At 39.0% G+C, this 19267-nt stretch overlaps 1 pseudogene; it reads left to right on the plus strand.

Moving 5' to 3' along the window:
* The first annotated feature begins 224 nt into the window (after window positions 1-224).
* Window positions 225-19100, plus strand: LOC126634248 (shikimate O-hydroxycinnamoyltransferase-like; annotated as a pseudogene).
* The last annotated feature ends 167 nt before the right edge of the window (window positions 19101-19267 follow it).

Here is a 19267-nt window from a genome sequence, read left to right on the forward strand (position 1 = left end):
GTAGGTGAGCGACAGATGCTCTGCTCCTCCGCGCTGCTCCAGATACATGTACTTAGTTGGAAGGTCTCAACATCGAGAAATTTTTAGTTGTGATGGGAACACGGATGATACACCATGTGTTTTTATGTAAGTAGTGAAAAATTTTAATTTTTAAGTTATTAACATTTTAACACACATAATTCACCATTTATATAGGAACATATGGTGTACCATTTAGTGTGACAGTCACATTTAAAAACCTCTCTTCAACAACACCCTCTCTCCCTTCTAAATAAGCACTCTTCCTCTTTCCTTTCATTCTCCCTCCCATTTCCCAATTTCCGCCATCTCTGTGAATTCTTCCCCTTTCCCTTGCCTCCATCTCTCTTTACTCTCTCTCTCTCTCTCAGCCCTCCCTCTGCCAAAGTACACTGGTAGCTCGAAACACCCACATTTCCAGGTAATCATATCGGTCCTTCTTTTCTTCTGGTTTAATTTTCATCTTTTAACGTTCACCGACAGCGCATGTTAGCAACGATGTAGGACATTTGTTTTGACAAACGACGACATACGTTACAAGAAAACCCGAGAAAGGAATGAGAATGATTTTTAGTTAAATTAAATACCACCAAGGACGGCGCACGTTAACAGTGTTTTGTTGGGTGCATCGCAGGTGTGCCAGGCGGGGCCCAACGAAGCACGAACATGGTGGTCAACGTTATCATGAGGGAGTCAACGATGGTAAAGTCGGCGGAGGAGACGCTGAAGAAGGCGTTGTGGAATTCGAACGTGGACCTGGTGATTCCGAGCATCCACACGGCCAGCGTTTATTTCTACAGGCCGAATCAAAACGGAGGGTCCAACTTCTTCGACCCGGTAATGCTTAAGCACGCTCTCTCCAAGGCCCTTGTGCCGTTCTACCCCATGGCGAGGCGGCTGAAGCGCAATGACGACGGCCGTATCCAGATAGATTGCGGCGGCCAGGGTGCTCTGTTTGTTGAGGCGGAGACGGGCTCCGTTCTCGATGATTTCGGGGATTTCGCTCCAACCCTGGAGCTCCGGAGGCTCATCCCGGCTGTTGATTACTCCGCTAGCATATCGACTTATGTGCTCTTGGTGTTACAGGTAAAATTAGTTTTTCGGATGGTCGTTTTTCGTGTTATCGTGTAAGCTATAGCACACGTTTTTTTATTGGAGGCAGATTGTCTGCCCTCCCATTAGCATTCCCTTTCCATCCCCTCCTATATTATGCGGTCATGGTTAAGCTACATTAACATTTTATATTGATTTTTTTGTAGAAATAATAAGACATGTTGACGTGGCTTAATCGTGACCGCATAAATAGGAGGGGATGGGAAGGGCATGGTAAAAGGAGGGTAGACAATCTGCCTCCTTTTTTATTTGGTCAAACACATTTTATTTGAATTGGTCAAGTAATTAATGATCATATTTCTTGTCCTCATATAAGCATAGGACAATGCTCCATCTTGGTAGGGGTGTCCCCCTAAATTCAGCCTATGTCATGTTGGGATTAGTAAATTTATTAGTTAATTCTCTCTGGATTCTCTTTGCGGAAATTTAATATCAGTTTATTACCGTGAAGTTTTGTGGTTTCCAACATTTGGTACATGAAGTTTTTTTTATCCCAGAGTCATACCTCAAGTCATAATTTTGGGACAGTTTCATACATCCGTTGTTTTCCGTTAGATCTTTTGTTAACCGATGACGTGGCACTCACGTGGACAATAAATGAGCACCACATGTCAATATGGGCCTACTTCAATATTAAAAAATTTTAAAAATACAAAAAAAAGGCCCCACCCGCCTTCTACCTCACCCAACCCCCTATAACCCGCAACCAACCCCTTTCCTTCCGTCTTCTATGCAGTCGTTTCGATCGCCGGCAACCCCCTCAACAAGAAGCAGAAGACCAAAATCCTCGTCGTGAAGCCCCCCTACCTTTCTTCCTTCACTCCTACGACATGCATCTACGCCTCCCCAGCTTCGATCTTTGATTCCTCTGCAACCCCAATTCTTCTCGTCCCTTCGCCAATGGAAATTAGGTTTTTTTTTTTTTTTTTTTTTCCTGGAGCAGTGGAGAGAGAGAAATGGATAGAAATTAAGGTTTTACAAATTATAATTTGAGTGTGTTAGAGGAGATGGCAGGTTGCAGGTTGCAGAGAGAGATTTTAGAGAGAGAGGGGAATTCGGAAGAAATTATGGTAGGAGGAGAAATATCCACATGGGTTAAGCTTGTAGGGATTTTAGAGAGAGAGAGAGGGGATTGGGGAAGAAATTACAATGGGAAGAAGGAAGGTTGGGGGAGACTGGTGGTGAAGGAAGGCTGGGGGAGAGGGTGCGGGTTGCAGAGGAAAGAAGGAAGGCTGGGGGTTGGGGGAGAAGACGGGTGGGTTTTCTATTTTATTTTATTTTTGTGTTTTTGTATTTTTTGTATTTTTTAATATTGAAGTGGGCCCATATTGACACGTGACGCTCAATTATTGTTCACGTGGGCGCCATGTCATCGGTTAACAGAAATTCTAACGAAAAACTTAACGGATGTATAAAACTGTCCCAAAATTAAAACTTGAGGTATGACTTTGGAATGAAAAAAAAACTTCATATATCAAATGTTGAGAATCACGAAACTTCAGAAACTAAGATTAACCCAAAAAGAAAAACATATTGATTTTTGACAATCGACTGCGTGCCCTTTGCAATTGGCATTAGCTTTACTCGATACTTGTTTGTTTGTTTGTTTGTTTTTTTTTTTTAACAAGTACTCGATACTTGTTTGCATCACATATATGACCACGCATTTAGTGTTTTAAACTTGTGTAAAAAGATTTACCTAAACAAGCGGGTGGCAAAAGTTTGGTCGTACAAATGAGTCTCGTTTTTGTAAAATATGATCACTTCATTAGATTTCGTATCTTTAACACGGTCAACTGATGGATCTATAGTTTAGAAAATGTGGGCTATATAGTAATAGTATTGAGATGGTCATTTGTTAACAGGGTGATGCTATCCACTAATCTCTGTTAATTTATACCCTTTGATTTTTTTTCAATTCATTCAATTCAGCAAACGAAAATTGAAAAGAATGTGAAATACAAAAAGAGGTGCACAAATAGCAACACCATGATGGGATTTTGGACTAGTGATATTGCAGGTGACTTTTTGGCTCGAGTAAAAGTCAATTTAGCAAGTAGTTGGCTTGTAAAATTTTTATGTGTGTTGACAATTTGGAGTAAACTCTGCGTTTAGATTATAACCTAGTGTTGAAAAACATACTACTTGTATTGCATATAATTTCTTAAGGTTAAAAATCAGATTTCTTAATTATATCATTAATTCTATTTGATATCCGGGGTAAAGTAGGAGTAGCCGAAATTGAAGGAAAGATGAGAGAAAATCGGTTACGGTGGTTTGGACATGTGCAAAGAAGGCCTACTGACGCTCCGATTAGAAGATGCGACTATAGGACAGAGGTTCAGGGCCGAAGGGGTAGAGGAAGACCTAGGAAAATTTTGGAAGAGACCCTAAGAAAAGACTTAGAGTACTTGGATCTAACGGAGGACATGACACAGGACAGAACACAATGGTGTTCTAAGATTCATATAGCCGATCCCACTCAGTGACTTGGATTTTCCAAGTCTCCAACCGAGAAGTTTTCCTCACTCGGGAAATTAAGGGAACACTACCTCAACCTACATGCTCCACTCACAAAGCTTCAACATACAAGCTTCAACACAAGAAAATTCAAAGAACTTAGCGAAGAAGGCTTTGGTGTATTTAACACAATACGTTGAAATAAAGGAAAGCTTATTTATTGATATCCCCGATAAGTTACAAATATGTACATATACTTGAGTCAAAATAAACAAACAAGAGGGAGCCTTCACAAAGGTTGCTTAGGAGAAGTCTCAGCAGTAGGTAGAGCCCCAGAAAGAGAAGGCACCGGAGGGGGATCATTCGGAGCCTCAGTACTGGACAAAACCCTAGAAGGATGAGGCATCAGAGGTTGATCATTTGGAGCTTCATTACGCGGTACAGCCCCAGAAGACGAAGGCAATAAATGCCTTTGGAACAAACCCACAAATCTCTGATGATCAAGTAAAACCTGACCATCAGATTCCTTCATCTGGTCAAGCTTCCTCTTCATGTTTGTAGCATAGTCATGTGTGAGCCGGTGTAACTGTTTATTTTCATACTTGAGCCCTCTAATCTCCTGTTTGAGACTCATCACTTCAGCCGCCAATGATTCAACTTGGCGGGTTCGAGCAAATAGGCGTTGGGCCATATTAGACACAGAACCTGCACACTGAACACTGAGAGCCAGAGAATCCTTAACAGCCAACTCATCAGACCGTTTGGAAAGTAGTCTGTTATCTTTGGGAGTGAGAAGGTTCCTGGCCACTACCGCAGCGGTCATATCATTCTTCATCACGGAATCCCCAACGGTAAGAGGACCAGTAGGGGAGACGAATGATGGGCGCCATATGTTGTCTGGAGAAGGCGGGGCTGCCTCTTCAACAAGGTTCAAGTCAAAACGACGGTCGGAGGGGCCAGACATTTTCAAAGGTGTTGAAGAGAGAAGAGGTCGGACAAATCAAGATCTTAGAAGTGCAAGAATGGAGCTTCTACTGGTGGATATTCAAGTGTGCTTTGGAACTTAATGTCAGCCCCTATAAAAATCTGCACTCGACGAAGCTTCAGAAATCGAAGAGGCGCCTGCTCAGAAATCGAAGAGGCGTTTGCTTTCTCAAAAGCTGGGCTGCTCAGAGACCACGAGGGTCGATCTCAGAAATCGAAGAGGCGTTTGCTTTCTCAAAAGCTGGGCTGCTCAAAGACCACGAAGGCCGATCTCAGAAATCGAAGAGGCTTGCTTTCTCAAAAGCTGGGCTGCTAAGAGACCACGAGGGCCGATCTCAGAAATCGAAGAGGCACCTACTTTTCCAGCCTTGTCAGCACCTGTCACACGCACACTCAGCTTTGCGGAAATTATGGGCATTCTGTCGAAGATTTCTGGCGAAGTAGAAATCACATGAATCGTACTGTTCAATCACCCACTTCCCACACGCAACAGTAACTCATGGGTACCACAGATAACTTTGCCAAAGTTCTCTGATAAAGTTGAGACACGTGAAGCTTGTAGCTCCCGCTACATCGCTCTGACCAAGAAGGGTAAAAGAATTGCAAAGAAACAACACTAACAAAGTTTAGACACATAAATTTTGAAGGTCTAGCTACCATATTATTACCCACAAGGGTAAAGGAACAGTACCACTGCTGGATAATTGGAAAGTCCCGGTGTGTCAACCTCTGTGCTTCGTGGCAAGGTAGACTAGCAAACATGCCCAACCTTTACTCACATTCGAGAAAACACTCCCAACAGAATTGCTTGCTCCAAAATCGAAGAGGCACCGCCCTCCGAATCTCGAGAGCCAGACTCCCAACATGATTACTTTCTCAAAAATCGAAGAGAGGGTAAAAGAACAGTACCACTGCTGGATAATTGGAAAGTCCCTGTGTGTCAACCTTTGTGCTTCGTGGCAAGGTAGACTAGCAAACATGCCCAACCTTTACTCACATTCGAGAAAACACTCCCAACAAGATTGCTTGCTCCAAAATCGAAGAGGCACCGCCCTCCAAATCTCGAGAGCCAGACTCCCAACATGATTACTTTCTCAAAAATCGAAGAGAGGGTAAAGGAACAGTACCACTACTGGATAATTGGAAAGTCCCTGTGTGTCAACCTCTGTGCTTCGTGGCAAGGTAGACTAGCAAACATGCCCAACCTTTACTCACATTCGAGAAAACACTCCCAACAAGATTGCTTTCTCTAAAATCGAAGAGGCACCGCCCTCCGAATCTCGAGAGCCAGACTCCCAACATGATTACTTTCTCAAAAATCGAAAAGACACCACTCTCCGAATCTCGAGAGCCAGACCCCCAGCAGGATTGCTTTCTCAAAAATCGAAGAGGCATCGTTCTCCGAATCTCGAGAGCCAGATCCCCGACATGATTGCTTGTTCGAAAACCGAAGAGGCACCACTTTCCCAACTTCAAGAGCTGGATCTCCTTGGATAAAGCTTGTCTGTAATCTTCACATGCAACATCAGCTTTCCAGATACCACAGACCTTTTTTTCAAAGTGCTCTGACAGAGTTAAAACATGTGAAGCTGGCAGCTCCCACTACCGTGCTATGACCAAGCAGGGTAAAGGAATAACATTATTACTTGATGTTAGGGAGACTCCTATATATGTCGACCTCCATCCCTAACGGACAGGCAGACCTGCAAAAATGCTCAACCCTTTCTCTTATCTGAGAGGGCACTCCCAACGAAGCCTTTCGAAATATTCAGCTTTCTTTCCCCCCGATAATACCTCTGTAAACAAGCTATACTAGAGCAAGAATATCTCATATCATCAGGGTTAAAAGCAAGAGTATCCCATATCATGTTTTTTCCCTGTCTTTTCCTTTGACCTGAAGGAATTATTTTGAAAAACATGTTCATTTGAGCAACATCATATAGCATGCAATTTAACAATTAAAGGCGGAATCATGCTTGTATGTACTCAAAAACAAAACATGACCATGAAATTCAAAGCCTAGTAGATTGGTGAACCAATAATCAACTCAAAAACAAAGTGAGTTGATAAATTTACCTTTGTAGATTCCTCTTTGCATAAGCAAAGGCTAATCACCCAAAGAGATAGGGGCCTTCATTCCTTGCTTCTTAGATCCATGGATTTGGATGGAAGAATAGGTTCTCCAAGTTCCCAAAATTGAGAACCTCTAATTCTCGACACCAAGGTTCGATTGTAGAAGAAATGAGTGACCTTGGAGTAGTAGGATTGCTAGATGTACCCTCCAAGGTGTTGGCCTATTTAGAGAGAAAATGGAGAGACAATTCTCACCAATTTTCCCCCAAAACAAACCCTTAATTTCACTTAATGAATTTTTAGTTATAAAGTCATTTATATAGTCACTTCTTTAAGTGACCTAAATAACCAAAACACTAATTCATTCCATATGGCTGGCCATTTAGGGATTTTTGGGATTTTGGGCTTTAATGAATCTTTATTCATTAATTTGTCATACAACTTAAGTTAATGGGCTTGACGTTCGAAGCCCATTGGGCCTTAAGGTCCAAAACTATCCCGAAGTCATTTAACGAACTTATTCGTTTGATTAATTAACATATTAATTAATCCTTGCCATAAATAAATGATTAAACCATTTAATCATTCTTACTCATCTCCGTTTAATCTCCAATCTCCACCTTACACGGTGTGCGATCCTTTAGGTTCCTTTTAGCGAGGTAGTGGGCGATTAAAACCATTTTACATCGATTATGAATTGAAACTATTTTCAATTCTCCCTTTAGTGATTACACACGTTTAGGGCTTCCACAAACCATGGTTGACGCCTAGCAGCATGTCATGGTTACCCAAGCTAATCAGAAGAGGTTAGAGAACCTATTCAGTTCGGGATTACAAATGCAATACGGTCTTTCTCTAATCTAATACTCTTGACCACATTGTTTGGTTTGATAGTTTATTTTCTCATGTCTACTATCCAATGTGTGTCTTGTGCTTATATGATTACCATGAATGTGATTCGGAACGCATTCCCTAATCTCATTCATACTCTGATCAGAGATTTAAATCATATCATAGAGTATTCTCCCTCAAACGGTTTGAAGGTTAGAGATCCCTTGTTGCGCATTCACTTGTCTCCATAGCTAAGTCACTTGACCCCAACGATGCCGTGGACACCTTCCTGATGGAGTGACTTTGACAGAATCAAAGATCAAGGTCTTAACCACAAGACAACTATGATGCCTCAGGTCAAAGGACTACTTTGCATTATCCCAACCATGAGTTCTCATGTGACATGGAATATGAGAACCCTTCGTTGATCGCGTTCAGTGAACTCATTCTCTATTGAGCACCTACCGTACTTGTCTTGATGTCACACACACCAATGACTCGAGACTAATCACTCTCCCTGAGAGAAGACATAGTACGTACTGATCTTGACGGACTGTCAACGCCCAATTGGCAATCCTATGATCAGGAACGTTTAGGATGTGTCTACGAAAGAATGGTCTCATGAATCTAACTTCATTAGATTACATTCTCCCAATCACATATTCCTTGGACTTTATCGTTTAAGCATATAACATTTATATGAGACGGCTCAAACAATAATTTATGCCCTTTATATGTAAAACTAGATTAGTTTAACATGTGAAATGTCCGTAAAGTATCATCACATGATTGGCTTTAGGGCACATTTCCAACAATCTCCCACTTGCACTAGAGCCAATCAGCTTGGTCATCTTGATGATACCTCTTCTGTAGTCATTTCATAAATGGCTGAATAGTAGGCCTAGGTAGTGGATATCTATATGTGTTATCCACAGAAGCAACCTTGAGAATAACGACGTCACCATTATTCATGATTCTCAATCATGTGGTTTAGTCTCTCATTTGTGTTCGGATCTTGATGAGACCTTGATTCCCAGGCTTGAGCTATCGCCCCATTAGTGTCATACACTTTCTGGTTGGAACCGAATAGAGAGTTCATAAATGAACTTTCCCATCCAAACAACATTGTTGTAAACTTCTATATGGCAATATATCTTGCATTCATAATGGAACACACTAAAGTCATTACTTTAATGTTTCCATCCAAATATCTCTTTAGTCATAATAAATAGATATCTGTTTATCTCTTCATTCATAATGAAGAAACATACAATGAAGGATTAGATTCATAATCTAATACATTTACGCTTCCATTACGTCACTTTGATTCTTCCTCGATCTTTGAGGAATTTATCCTTTAGTATTTCTTAAATACTTAAGGACTCACTTGACAGATGCCATGGTTCTGATCCTGGGCTTGCACTGATATCATCTTGTACCGTTCTAGGTACAACTCATATCAATGTTTTTCATACAATATGAAATACATAAATCACCTTTCTGCGTATGCATAAAGGATTCAATTTACGTATTATTTCTTTGGGAGTCAAAGGGGCACGTTCCCTTTGAGAAGGGCAACTTGCTAGTCTCACTAGAATCGTCCTTTTTATTGAAGTTTATCATCATATGAGAAACTTCCTAGCATCCATTGTCTATTATTAGGGATTGATATAATCCAATTATATCATGAAATATATCATTATAGATTTCCATCCCATGTATATAGACTATATCTCCCATATACATTCTATCTTCATATAATGTATTAAAGTCATAACTTTAACGAAGAAGTATTCTTTTCATTTCCAAAATTAATATATCATATATATTTAAATTTTTACGAACATGATTAACTCCCACTAATCTTTTGTAAAACTAGTAAACAAAAGATTCATTTACATCTTTATGAGAAATCAAACGATTTGATCCTTTTTCTCATAAAATGCAAATAGCTCCCACTAACTTGCTAAGATCCATGATGGATGGGTCTCTACAACTTACATGTCTTGTGATTTATAGTTTTAGACATATATTATCAAGACTATCTTAATAATGGTTTCGGAAACCCATATTATGTCCAAACATTGAATCACCATTTAGTTGTAGCTAGCAATCTTCGAATTTATTGAAACTAAGACTACATCAAAAATGGTTCCTTTAAAGTCAACCATTCTATTTGATCGTAGTCACCTTAAGCTACCAATTAGCTTTGAAGGTTTCATTATTTCGAGTCAAATGGTACTTTACCATTTCCTTGAGTATATATCGTATATGCACTCAATGTAGTCATAAGGATTTTCATTCTTATTTCTTTCGAATTAAGAGGTGCAACTCTATGACATAGTCATAAAGTTCAAAACCATTCAACTGAGACGGTTTATAAATCCTTATCGACTACCTTGGAGCTTGAGGTATAGGAACTAGGTTGTTATATTTGTTGATTACTTTCTTGTCTTTCAAAGAACCCATTCTTTGAGTTCTATCTCTCGTTCATTTGCTTTTAGGCAAATCACATTGTAGAATTACAATGAACTACCTAACAAAACAACATTTGTTAGTTGGTTTATAGAAGCGATATCAAAAAGTTATTTAAGGATATCCTGCAAGATTGTTATCAAACAAATATTGCTTATTAGCACACAACCCCAAATCTTAACATGCTTAAGATTTGTCTTTCTTTTCAAACTACATCTTATGGAGTTATGAAAATATTGGAAGATCTTCTCATTGACAATCATATTGTTTTAGAAGTATATATCCTATATATGGGTAATAGATAACATCTAACGAACTAAATCTTATTCTAGTTCGTTCTTCTCCTAATAGAGAAATACATTATCTTATGATGCTATTTTCCTTGATATCTTTGAAGGAAACTCATCTAAAGTGTTACCTTTCCTTGGATCAAATCTAAGGAGGTAAATACTTTAGACGTCTTACTCATCAACTTACATTACTTGAATTCTTTGAAACATTTGCAAAGTATTCGGACTTGTGTTTATTCAAAATAAACTATAGTCCAACCGAGAGTAATCTTCGGTGAATGTTATCCAACATGAGTAGTATTATGTTTGTGGACATGTGCCACTAACATCTAAGTGAATTAACCTCAACAACTTTGTGATTCTTTCTTCTTTCCAAAAGAATAAAGATTCGAACATTTCGCCTCTATACAATTTTAACAAGAAGGTATTGGATCCGGATCTAACGATCCAAAGCATCCATCTTTCACCAACTCATAACTTATGTTTTTAGAGGAATCACAACTTAGTTGGGATTAGTCACTTCCTTGCAACCTTTTGGGTTCTAAGCATCATTATTTTTTAAACAGTTAACACTACCATATTATCTCTACTATAGAGATAATTAATTAGATTACCATAATCTAATCATTGATTAATAAAGAACATTGTTTTGTCAAACAAAACATTTATCCATTTCACATAGTGACGGAATTTAGTTCCTTAAAATTGGAATATAAAGACAATCTATGTTTTTCCAATTTCTTTGGTAGTTCATATGAGGAAGTAAGTACCATCTGCTTTCGCAGAGATCTACATTTGATTCACGTTTCCGAATGTGAAGCACCTTCTCTTCTCTCATATATCTTCTACTTCTTATTAGTCACACTTTTACAACGATTGTAAAACTTTGTTACTAATACGGAATCATGCATTCAAGTAGAAGAACCAACTGTTTTTGAACTATTCAAGAACAATTTACAACACCTTCGAAAGGTGTGTCCTTGACACTTGCAAGACATTTCTTGCAAATACCCCTTCCAATGTCCATCCTTTCATAAAGAAAGTTTGTTCCCTTGGAGTTATTTATCTTCTTTATTTGACTTTCACCTTTGACTACATTAGTCATGGTCCCTAAACTCCCATTATCTCTCTTGAAACCTTTTTCAATTGTGTTATACACATCAAACAATTTTGGAGAGTATGTGGTTATTTTTCACTATATAGTTTACAATAAACTTAGTGAATGATTAGGATAGGGAAACAAAGGTGAAGTCCTTGCCTAGTTTCCGTCTCGTTAAGTGGTTTATCACTTCAACACTCAATGATTCAAAATCATCATAAGTCCATGTTAATGGACTATTTTTGTCAACCAACCATTATGTTCTAAACATAATTACAAACCTTCAAGAGTTGTACAAGGCAACTCTCATTTCTTCATACAACAATTTGTAAGTGAAGAAACATGGCACATAAAGTGTTCATGCCTTTGTGCTTTCTTCTCAAGTTCTTTGTTCATTTAACAAAGAAACAAGCACTAGTGTTTGCATTGACTAAGAGTTGTTCAAAGCAACTCCTATTTCTTCATACAACAATTTGTAATTGAAGAATTATGACATTAAAAGTGTTGTCCTCTTTATGATAGACCTTTTCTAACATATTCTTCTAATGATACATTATCAATAGGAAGATTGTGAGGATGAGACTACTTTGGTACTTTTACAAGCCATTAAAGACAATCTATGGTTTTGTAGTACCAAGTCCGTAAACTAAACGTTCGGCTTTTATTTGTCAAGTGTTGGATAGCGTTTGCAAATATATTGGTAAACAAATACATAACGAATATAAATTGATTGATTTTATGCCATTTGATTCGGGTCTTTAAATCAAATAGCACCACCCACTATTTTTGGCAAATTCCATATCCCTCATTGGAATTCGAGAGTTTTGGATGAAACTCCTAGTAGGTTATGGGAGGCTCACTATTACCAAGCCCACCTCAGAATTATATCATGTTGGCTAGCATTAATAATAATGAGAGAGTACGCTTACTCATTTGCAACTAATGCAAGTACCCATCTTATTTGGCCTCTAGAGAGTGATGCCTCAAAATTATATCATGTTGGCGTCATTGCACTTAGTTAAGTCATTCCCACCATGCCTAGTTCGTGTAGGGGTTCAAGCATAGCCTCAGAATTATATCATGTTGGCTAAACTCGTTGCCTACCTCACTTCATCATGTATGTATATAGAACTCCTCCTGAGTGTAAGCACGCACTTTGTACTCCCCCATTATAGGGTGAAGCCGGTGTACGAGTCACAAACGATCGGAGCCTACCACGGTGGAAGGCCACGAAAGAGTGTTCAAAGCACTCTCCGCTTATCAACTTAATATTGGTTTGGTTGAGGGTTTTAGGTCTCACCACATATAAACATACATTTTAATCTCTATTAAAACAATTTTGGTCCTATTACAACTATTGGTCCATCTCATTGTTTTAGTTGTACATAATACTCCCACTATGCTTTTAAAACGATTTTTAAAGCAAGAGTATATGATACTACTAACATAAACTTTGCATTCATTTGATGGACTATATATAGTTGCCTTAGGGCCTAAGGATGATTATGAACCTTTGTTTAGATTCAACACGAGCCTTGTGTTGAATCTCGGTCTAGGAATGAAGATTGATTTTAGTTACGCGTTTAATCACATTAAGGCGTGTTGTCTTAGGGGCGTTGGACCCAACTACTTCATTTTCATGCATATCAAATAAAGCAAGAAAGAAGTACTTCAAAGTAAAGGTGAGCTTATGCTCATTACAACATTTGCATAATACAAATTACTTTAAAGTAAAGAAGAGCTTAAGCCCTTTTACAACATTTGATCAAATCAAATTACAACCAAAATCTAATCTACACATTCCCATGGTTCAAACAAATTTGAAACGCCTTTCACATAGCTCAATTATATTAGGCTTAGGTTCATAATCACCCTTTAATTAATTAACACTTTAACTAATTAAATGAATGCAACATTTTCATTTGGTTTTTGTATCCATAAGATTGATTTAAATGGAGTTAAACAAAATGAAAATCCAATTCTCATTTAAAGAGACAAAACAATTTTGTTCTCATCCTATTTGGGCCATCTTGCAATTAACCTCAACTTTTGGGCCATATTGCAAATACAAAAACTTTTGGGGTCACTTTGTATAATACACAAAAGTCACTACTTCATGTAAATACAACTAGAACCCAAACTTTTAATAATGCAAAAACTTCATTAAAGGAACAAAACAATTTGTCCTTTAGCGTTTTTGGACCTAAACGTAAAAACGTAAACTTTTGGGCCAAAGTGCAAATACACAAAAGTATCAAAACTTTATGTAATTGCATAAAAGCCCCAAAAGTACTCCCTTTGAGGGAGTGGCCTGTTTTAGGGGAAGATAACATTGGTGTGTGTGTTGATTTGTGAGTTTTGTCAAAAGCATGCAAGTGTATGTGAAAGGATATGTTTATGAAATAATTCAATCACAATTATTTCAATCATCATTTATACAAATATCTAATACTTTAAATACATGATAAAACATTTAAAAACATATCACATATACTTTATGAAATAAATCAAAACTTTGAATCAAAACACCAAACCTTTTTGTTCTTGGCAAGAACATCAAGAACAATGAAGAACATCCATGAAAAACCCAAATTTTTCCATGAACCTTTTTCACCCAAAAACATTCCAAAACCATTCTTACTTAAGGGAAATAACATCTAACCAAACTAGGGTACTTAGGGGTTCCAAAGAACACATTAAAACACTTTTAACAAGTCAAACAAGAACCCAAAAATTCACCCTTTGATTTTGGCCGAATTTTCCCAAAAGCATGGCACCAAATTTTAGCTCCAATATTCATGCTCATATGAACAACATCTACAACATTTGAGATAGCAAATTTTCCAACAAAATTTACTTTCAAAGAAGCAAGAATAAAGCTTGTAACAATTACAACTTTTAGATCACAAACTTATGAACTACAAAACACAAAAGGATTCACCAACTACTAGACCTAGGCTCTGATACCACTTGAAGGAATTATTTTGAAAAACATGTTCATTTGAGCAACATCATATAGCATGCAATTTAACAATTAAAGGCGGAATCATGCTTGTATGTACTCAAAAACAAAACATGACCATGAAATTCAAAGCCTAGTAGATTGGTGAACCAATAATCAACTCAAAAACAAAGTGAGTTGATAAATTTACCTTTGTAGATTCCTCTTTGCATAAGCAAAGGCTAATCACCCAAAGAGATAGGGGCCTTCATTCCTTGCTTCTTAGATCCATGGATTTGGATGGAAGAATAGGTTCTCCAAGTTCCCAAAATTGAGAACCTCTAATTCTCGACACCAAGGTTCGATTGTAGAAGAAATGAGTGACCTTGGAGTAGTAGGATTGCTAGATGTACCCTCCAAGGTGTTGGCCTATTTAGAGAGAAAATGGAGAGACAATTCTCACCAATTTTCCCCCAAAACAAACCCTTAATTTCACTTAATGAATTTTTAGTTATAAAGTCATTTATATAGTCACTTCTTTAAGTGACCTAAATAACCAAAACACTAATTCATTCCATATGGCTGGCCATTTAGGGATTTTTGGGATTTTGGGCTTTAATGAATCTTTATTCATTAATTTGTCATACAACTTAAGTTAATGGGCTTGACGTTCGAAGCCCATTGGGCCTTAAGGTCCAAAACTATCCCGAAGTCATTTAACGAACTTATTCGTTTGATTAATTAACATATTAATTAATCCTTGCCATAAATAAATGATTAAACCATTTAATCATTCTTACTCATCTCCGTTTAATCTCCAATCTCCACCTTACACGGTGTGCGATCCTTTAGGTTCCTTTTAGCGAGGTAGTGGGCGATTAAAACCATTTTACATCGATTATGAATTGAAACTATTTTCAATTCTCCCTTTAGTGATTACACACGTTTAGGGCTTCCACAAACCATGGTTGACGCCTAGCAGCATGTCATGGTTACCCAAGCTAATCAGAAGAGGTTAGAGAACCTATTCAGTTCGGGATTACAAATGCAATACGGTCTTTCTCTAATCTAATACTCTTGACCACATTGTTTGGTTTGATAGTTTATTTTCTCATGTCTACTATCCAATGTGTGTCTTGTGCTTATATGATTACCATGAATGTGATTCGGAACGCATTCCCTAATCTCATTCATACTCTGATCAGAGATTTAAATCATATCATAGAGTATTCTCCCTCAAACGGTTTGAAGGTTAGAGATCCCTTGTTGCGCATTCACTTGTCTCCATAGCTAAGTCACTTGACCCCAACGATGCCGTGGACACCTTCCTGATGGAGTGACTTTGACAGAATCAAAGATCAAGGTCTTAACCACAAGACAACTATGATGCCTCAGGTCAAAGGACTACTTTGCATTATCCCAACCATGAGTTCTCATGTGACATGGAATATGAGAACCCTTCGTTGATCGCGTTCAGTGAACTCATTCTCTATTGAGCACCTACCGTACTTGTCTTGATGTCACACACACCAATGACTCGAGACTAATCACTCTCCCTGAGAGAAGACATAGTACGTACTGATCTTGACGGACTGTCAACGCCCAATTGGCAATCCTATGATCAGGAACGTTTAGGATGTGTCTACGAAAGAATGGTCTCATGAATCTAACTTCATTAGATTACATTCTCCCAATCACATATTCCTTGGACTTTATCGTTTAAGCATATAACATTTATATGAGACGGCTCAAACAATAATTTATGCCCTTTATATGTAAAACTAGATTAGTTTAACATGTGAAATGTCCGTAAAGTATCATCACATGATTGGCTTTAGGGCACATTTCCAACATGACCTTGTTCTTACCTGCAAGACAAGGAGAAAGAGAGCAATCAGTCAGCACTTGGAATCAAGCTTCCAGCCAGGAACTGACTGCCTGGAACCCCTTACCTGATTACTTACCTGGCATTGCTCTCGAGTACTCATCTTCAACATCTTATGCTTCCAGGGAAGATACCGCATCTGCCTGAGGAACAGATAGGGCAAGTGAGAAGGATACAAGGAAGCATGTGGAGACAAGCGTAACAGCACACGTGCCGATACATCCACTACTCTGTCAAAAGAAAAAGTATCCCATATCAGCAGGGTCGAACGTACTCTAGATTTGATGGACTTGTTTTGACCCTCAAATTCTTCAGTCGGCCTTATACTCTGGAGGAAACCAGAAAACCCTCCAGCCCAGTTCAAGAATAAGCCTGTGGAAAGTTACTTCTTCAAAAGCAAAAGTATCCCATATCATCTCTTCTCATTTTTCTTATCTTTATCCTTCATGCTGCCTGCAAGATAGGGAGAATGTGAACAATCAGCCGGAACTCTGATTGCTTACCTTGTTTGTCACCTCTTTCAGCAGATCCCCTAGCCCGGCGACTCGGGGGACTCCTACTACATGGTTTGTATCGCGCTTGACCAAGCCTGAAACTAAAAGTAAGCTTCAAGTGAAATTGATACATTACCTTGTGCATCTTCACCATTTACAGATACCACCCCTGGATGGAGGAAGAGTACTTCCAGAGAAGATGCCACATCTACCTATGAGACAGATAAGGCAAGTCAAGAAGATACCACACTCCGGTACTTAGAAGTTTCGTGGTTACGAGATCATTCTCCCACAATATTTCCTAATGTCATTTGTACTAAATCATTCACTTGTACTCACTAAAGGAGAGCTTGAACCTATGTACTTGTGTAAACCCTTCACAATTAATGAGAACTCCTCTATTCTGTGGACGTAGCCAATCTGGGTGAACCACGTACATCTTGTGTTTGCTTTCCTATCTCTATCCATTTATATACTTATCCACACTAATGACCGGAGCAATCTATCGAAGATCACAAAAAGTGACCGTTTTCGCTACCTAGGATCTATCTTGCAAGAGAACGGAGAATTAGATGGAGATCTCAACCATAGAATACAAGCTGGATGGATGAAGTGTAAGAGTGCATCCGGCGTGTTGTGTGACCGTCGTAGGCCACTGAAGCTCAAGAGAAAATTTTATAGGACGGCAATAAGGCCAGCGATGTTGTATGGCACAGAATGTTGGGCGGTGAAGCATCAACACGTACACAAAATGGGTGTAGCGGAGATGAGGATGCTTCGTGGGATGTATGGGCACACGATAAAGGATAAGATTGGGAATGAAGATATCCGAGGTAAAGTAGGAGTAGCCAAAATTGAAGGAAATATGAGAGAAAATCGGTTCCGGTGGTTTGGACATGTGCAAAGAAGGCCTACTGACGCTCCGGTTCGAAAATGTGACTACGGGACAGAGGTTCAGGGCCGAAGGGGTAGAGGAAGACCTAGGAAAACTTTGGAAGAGACCCTAAGAAAAGACTTGAGTACTTGGATCTAACGGAGGACATGACACAAAACCGAGCGCAATGGCGTTCTAGGATTCATATAGCCGACCCCACTTAGTGGGAAAAGGCTTTGTTGTTGTTGTTGTTGAACTTTTCCACACTTATTTAGAGGTCCTAATCTCCATGTTGATGAAAGTTCAAGAAGATAATTAGGAAAAAAAGGGGATGTCATTGTTGTTGACCATGTTAATTATTCAACAGTCGAGCTTATAAGGAATGGTTCAGTTTTTACTCTTTGCAGGTCACGTACTTCAAATGCGGAGGAGTGTCACTTGGTGTTGGAATGCAGCACCATGTAGCAGATGGATTTTCTGGTCTGCACTGTATTAACACATGGTCTGATATAGCTCGTGGTCTTGAACTTACAATTCCTCCATTCATCAACAGGACATTGCTTCGTGGCCGAGACCCACCTCAGCCTGCATTCCACCACATTGAATACCAACCTGCTCCGCTGATGAAAACCCCTCTGCAAAGCGCAAAACCTGGTGCTGTAGATACTACCACAGTCTCCATTTTTAGATTAACGCGGGATCAGCTCAACATCTTGAAATCCAAGTCTAAGGAAGCCGGGAATACAGTCAGCTATAGCTCATATGAGATGTTCTCAGGTCATGTCTGGAGATGTGTATGCAAGGCACGTGAACTTCCCGATGATCAAGACACCAAACTATATATTGCCACTGATGGAAGGTCCAGACTGCAACCACCACTCCCACCTGGTTACTTTGGCAATGTGATTTCCACAACAACACCAATCGCTGTTGCGGGGGATCTCCAATCAAAACCAACTTGGTATGCCGCCAGCCGTATCCATGATGCTTTGGTCCGTATGGATGATAATTATCTTAGATCAGCCATCTTGAGCTTCAGCCTGATCTGTCTGCCCTTGTTCGTGGAGCTCATACATTTAGGTGTCCAAACCTGGGGATCACTAGTTGGGTTAGGCTGCCAATCCATGATGCCGACTTTGGATGGGGTCAGCCCATTTTCATGGGACCTGGTGGAATTGCATTCGAGGGGTTGGCATTTGTATTACCAAGTGCAACCAATGATGGGAGTTTATCGCTGGCCATTTGTCTGCAATCCGAACATATGAAATCCTTTTCAAGGTTGTTGTATGACATATAAGGAAACGATATGCCTGAGAAGTTTAGCCTGGTTTGAGTTGCGGCCAGCCAGTCATCTTCCGGTTTGCCTAAATTTTCGAAAGTGGTCGTGTTTCTTTCCTAGTGCTTTTTTGCTCATTCATGGCTAATGTCAGTGGGAATACTTATGTCGGTTGACTATTTGCTCGACCTGATATAGAACATAAGTTGTACACATCTAAGGACTTTGACAATAATTCTATTACTCATTGGAACTAAATTTACATAATGTTTAATTTTGTTATCTCACTTTGGTTGCACAAAGGATAATTGTCTGTGCTGAACCTACAATCTGGTATAAGTTCCCAAAATTTCGGAATCATGTATGCAGAACCTAAAGATCTGTTTTCGTTTTATTTTTACTGGTGTGATCTTACTTTAGTCATATTCATTTACCATGTTTCATGCTATTAATC

Source organism: Malus sylvestris, chromosome 9 (assembly GCF_916048215.2).
Source record: "Malus sylvestris chromosome 9, drMalSylv7.2, whole genome shotgun sequence".
Classification (NCBI taxonomy): Eukaryota; Viridiplantae; Streptophyta; class Magnoliopsida; order Rosales; family Rosaceae; genus Malus; species Malus sylvestris.